We start from the raw sequence: 5,294 nt of genomic DNA on the forward strand, positions 1-5,294 counted from the left end.
TCGCTTGTTTCCATATACTAATTTTGAGGGAACATGGACCTTGCTTAAGTTTCTACAGCGCTAACATGGAATATGATTATGCTTCTAGTTTATGTAGCAACTTTTGGCCTCCAATTGCCTTCTCATGGATCAAGAGATGTCACTTTTGGCCCAAGCCGGAAATTGTACGTGATATAGTCAGAAATGGATGTCACTTTGTACCTATAGGACACAAATTAGGAAATCATGAAGAAGATGAATGGCGAATATCTTTTTCTCAAGCAGAACAAAAGCTCGTGTATTCAATGAATCATTGTCAATTCCTAACATATGGTTTGCTTAACCCTTTCTCTTCCGGCGCATTTTACGTGATTTTGGAGGCCTTTTGACATGGCATTATTAAATTATTTCTAACTTTTTTATCCAAGCGGAAAGCTAGGCATAATGCATACCATTTTGTAGGAAATTTCTTACAGATGATATTTTATGACTGTTTAGATACTCAACCACTGACCTTATTAGTAAAAATTGAGGTCAAATGTCAATTAAGTGCAAAATTTTATGGAATTTTTTGATACTTTTTCATCTTTAAGCTAAATATTAAGTATGATGTATGTTGAAATAGGAAATTTGGGATATACCCACAAAAGAGCATTATACTGTACTACATGAAACACATAAACTTTTTTTTCAAATCTGCATATAACTACTTAAAAGGGGTTGCTAAGCAACGCAGAATTCTTTAATTTTCGGGCAGAAATTTTCATTTTTTACTCATCCTAGACACATTTATGCATCCCAGCACATATAAAAGTTAGATGTGAGGTCATAAAATTACAAGGGACATACAACAGATAAATTGTCTTAAAGTTTTACCTCATTAGAACTATTTTTAGGAGGTCAAAGGTCAAATAAGTGCAAAAGTTTCATCAATTTTTTTCAACACTTTTCAATATTCTTGCCATAATTTTACACAATGGATGCTAAAATGGAAAATTCTGAATATACTCTCAAGAAGGGATCAGAACTGCAATATTCATGCATCATTTTAGTTCAAATATCTGTTTAATGACCTTTAAGTGGTTGCTAAGCAACATCATTTTAAAGTTTTTGGCTATATACATGTTTGTTATTTCACATTCTGGACACATTCTAGACACTTTTTGTATATTTCATGATATTGTTTGTAAGATATGGAGCCATAAAGATAAAAGAACATTTTTTTATTAAAAATTGACCTTGACACTCTTGTTCTTCAGGGGGTCAAGGTCATATCAGTACAGAATTTTGCTTTAAACTGTAAGTAAATATCAATTTTGAAATGCTTCAAACATGGATAAATCATCTAATAGTTGACGTAATAAAAATGGCGAATGACAGAATTTGCAAGCAAAGAATTCTGGTCTGCTTCTTACAAAGCCCTAGCAAAACATGTATACTATCTTTTTGTTAAACAAGAAATCCATTCTCTTAAAAAATAATCTTTATTTTCATGGATTTAATTTAACAAGAAAAAAAACTAAATGATTTCAATACAAGATTTTTCTGGTATAACAGAGCTTAAGGGGTACAATAAAGACTTGACATGTTATCTTGGAGGGAAATAATAATAATAGAGAGCATTGGCAATATTTAATGCAAAACTGTTTAGTCAATAAGTTGACGCTTATATCCAAATATACAAATCCAGAAATATTGCAAGATGAATTCCAAATCAGACTGAAATCTTCAACAAAATGTTGAAGAGCACTTTTACTTTGTGTCCACCATTCTTTTATCAACTGTCATTTCTCTGTAAGACTGGAGGAAATTCTTTGACTTGTCCAAGACATTATTATTTGCTGTCAAGTACAAGTGATCAGCTTCTATCCTGTAAAAGATTTAAGTATTTTGAAACAGATACATGTCATTGTGAATATAAATTTATATTTATAAATAAAATTAAGAAAGGTAAAATTACTACATTTATTTGATTTTCCTTTTAAAATTAAAATTGTATTCATTATGTGATCCAAGTACTAGTTAAATGATATTGTTAAGTCAATGTATCAGGACTGGTAATTCAACCACCTTGTAGTAAACCATCATGGCAAAATTACTGAACTAAAACAAATAGCATATATGGCAATCTGACTAAAGCCAGACCTCTGTTTACGCTATCGCAACATGTAAAAAAAATCTGGCATTAGATTGCTACAAAAGCCAGGAAGGGACACGTAAATTTTTCAAAAAAGTAAAAAATTATATCGAATTAGACAATCTAATCCCACGGATTACTAAATTGTTCCCTCAATTTATATTATGAGATCTCGAATTACACAATCCGATCTTAAGGATTACTAATTCGCCCCCTTGATTCATAATTTGAGATCTCAAATTACATACTGGTAATTTGTTTTCACAGATTGATAATTCAACATCTTGATTTGTTACAACGTCAGTCTTATGATTTTGGAAAGCTGTGCTCTTGAATTTCATTACATATATGTACAGAAACATCCAACCATTTTAATCAATAAGTGCGTTCTATTTATTTTGTTTCAGCAACCGGTTGTTTCCAACCTCTTTCATAACTAATTCAACGTATATTTATTTTAGAAATATTATGATTACACAGGACCCATATTCACTTTTACTATCTAGGACTTTCAATTATTCTAATATACAAGTAACACAAAAACCTCTAATATTTTTTGTTGTACAAATATCAGTACTAGCACATGGATTTGAAAATGTTCATGTATTTTTCTCATTTTGGACCGTAATATGTAATAAAAGTTAGGATGTAAAATACTACAATATTCTATTTTTTAAACATGTATTACCATATCCAATATGTACAGATAAATAATTTAAACGAAATCATAGGAAGGGTTTACATTCCGAGGGAACGAATTGTTTAAACTGAGAGAATGAATTACAATCCGAGAAAACGAATTTTGTAATTTGAGGGAACGAATTGATAATCCTTGATAACGAATTGGCATTCGAATTCGTTATAACAAATTGCCAATCCGAGAGAACGGATTGTATAATTCGAGAACTCGATTTACATTTATAAATCTTAAAAATTCTATGTCCCTTCATGGCTTTCATAGATTTCATACCTGCATGGCTGCCAGGGTTGTAAAAAGAAAGGAGACAATAGACTGCAATGTTACTTCAGGGCAAAATCCCTGGGGCAAGGCTGTTCGTGAGCACGGGATCGAGTGTTGATAAACCATCCAGTGAATTTGACCATCCATGTATATGATGTCCGATAACTGGAAAGTGTTTGAAAAATTGAGAAAATGGAAATTCTAACCACATACTTTATGCAGATTGGAAATACAACAGCAGTCTATAAAAACAGCTTGTTCCATATCTCGGCATTCATTCAGATAGATATTACATGTTTAAATAATGTGTCTGTATGAATAATCAAGCATCATAAGTATTATGTGTTTCAAACACTTATTTTTAAAAATATAAATCAAATGTTTATAAACTTGTATGAGAATGACACAAATGAAATTAGACTTTATTTTTTGAAATTTTAGAATACAAAAATTTTCAATACCAAAAAAAAAAAATTACCTGTTCATTGGTGTCCTTACATATTAATTGACCTTCGTAGTTCATGGTGGGCTTAGAAAGTGGGTATTCACAGATGAAAGTATTGTTGCATATGGTGAAAGCACCCTAAAATTTCAATGTGAAAGTGGTACATCACTACATGTACACACTGGTACATAGATACTGAAAACAACTATCCATTATTATGACAACTTTGATTTTACATTGAACTTACGAGTGATTTTCAAAAGCATCAAAGTTCAAAAGCAATGCAAAATTTGCTGAACGATACGAAACACGCAAACTGAAACATAAAGATCTAGTACATGTGTACCAGACCTGGTGTACATTCAGTTTTCTTTTGAACGTGAACTAATGCGTTTTAAACTTAAACTTTTCAGTCAATATACACGTATTCTCACCTGCTAATACTAAAGGCATGTCCGTATTATTTGATTCATTGATGTGAGGATCTCGACGAAATAATCATGAAAATTGACGTTCAGATTTCAGATCACCATCATGTTTACACCAAAGCGGAAACACGTGTTTATTTCAATTCGTATCAACTCATACAGTGATGAGTCGTATTTATTTATAAATGCGAGTTTTTGTATTGTTAAATATAGATCTAATTAAATTGCAAATTAATAAGTATACAGTATAACAAGATACAACAATATTAAAAATCTGATTGATTTTTTTTTAGTAAAGATCGACGTTTTGGAAATCTACAATTTTTATCAATATATATTGTATATCACTTCATGAAATATACATCATTACATGTAGATGAATAAATCAACATTCACTTCACAAAAGGCAGAACGAAAGTATATATTTGTTTTTTTGAAATCTATTTTTTTTTTTTTGTATTATGCATTTTTTTCAGTAAAAAATATATTTAAATGGTCAAAAAAGTGTTATAAAAGAATTTGTTGTTTCGAGTAAGACGCAACAATATCGACCTTGACGTTACATGTAAATATTGACCGATTTTTCCATAAAAACTAGGCAAAGGTCACAAATTCAAATTATCTTAATTAAGAAAATACTGAGCGTAAGAAGACCTATAAGGGCTTGATGGAAAGGAAATTTTCTCTACTTTTACCAGCTTTATTTTGTTTTCCCTATTTCAACACAGAAATAAACGTAAAACTGAGCTTTGTTTAAATATTACGAATAAAATCGAGAAAAAACACATAAGTGCAAGAAAATTCTTGTTTTTAAAATATACCTTAAAGTAATAACAATAATTTTTACATATTTTAAAAGTAGAGAAAATATGCTTTAAGAATATACCATGCTTTCTTATAAAGTTAATCAGGAAAAAAATTGTCAATCGTCTGGAAAATCGGCAATCGCTTTGGAAAATTACGCCATTTTCAAAAAGTCTCGTTTATCTTCACAACGTAAAATCGATTAAATACCGGCAATCAAGATATAATCTTTTTAGATATTTTAAAAGTAGAGAAAATTTCTAAAAAGATGATATATAGCTTATATACCTTCATGCTACCACAAAATAGATACGGAGGTCTTATTTTCGCGAAGTCGTGTTTTAACGCGCCACCGGTCAATTTGACCGGTACGGAAGTGAAGGGGTTAATATACATTATTTATTATTTGTTGTCAAAGAAATCATAAATAATGAATGTGAATCCAAGGATGAATTACTGTGTTCTTATCATATGAAGACAACACTTTTTTGGGTAATTCAGCAATACCACATACCTCACTGGTGTCCACAAAATCTCTTA

General features: G+C 30.4%; 1 long non-coding RNA gene across 1 annotated transcript; it reads right to left on the bottom strand.

Moving 5' to 3' along the window:
* Nucleotides 1–1,758: 1,758 nt before the first annotated feature.
* LOC134267655 (uncharacterized) lies at nucleotides 1,759–3,176 on the bottom strand. Its single transcript, XR_009992202.1, has 2 exons — nucleotides 3,087–3,176; nucleotides 1,759–1,849 (listed from the first exon to the last, which is right to left on the bottom strand). It is a non-coding gene; the product is annotated as an uncharacterized LOC134267655 (long non-coding RNA).
* Between the last annotated feature and the right edge of the window lie 2,118 nt (nucleotides 3,177–5,294).

The sequence above is a fragment of the Saccostrea cucullata genome, unplaced genomic scaffold, assembly GCF_032062105.1.
Source record: "Saccostrea cucullata isolate Sc308-1 unplaced genomic scaffold, CSIRO_AGI_Scuc_v1 ctg9781, whole genome shotgun sequence".
NCBI lineage: Eukaryota > Metazoa > Mollusca > Bivalvia > Ostreida > Ostreidae > Saccostrea > Saccostrea cuccullata.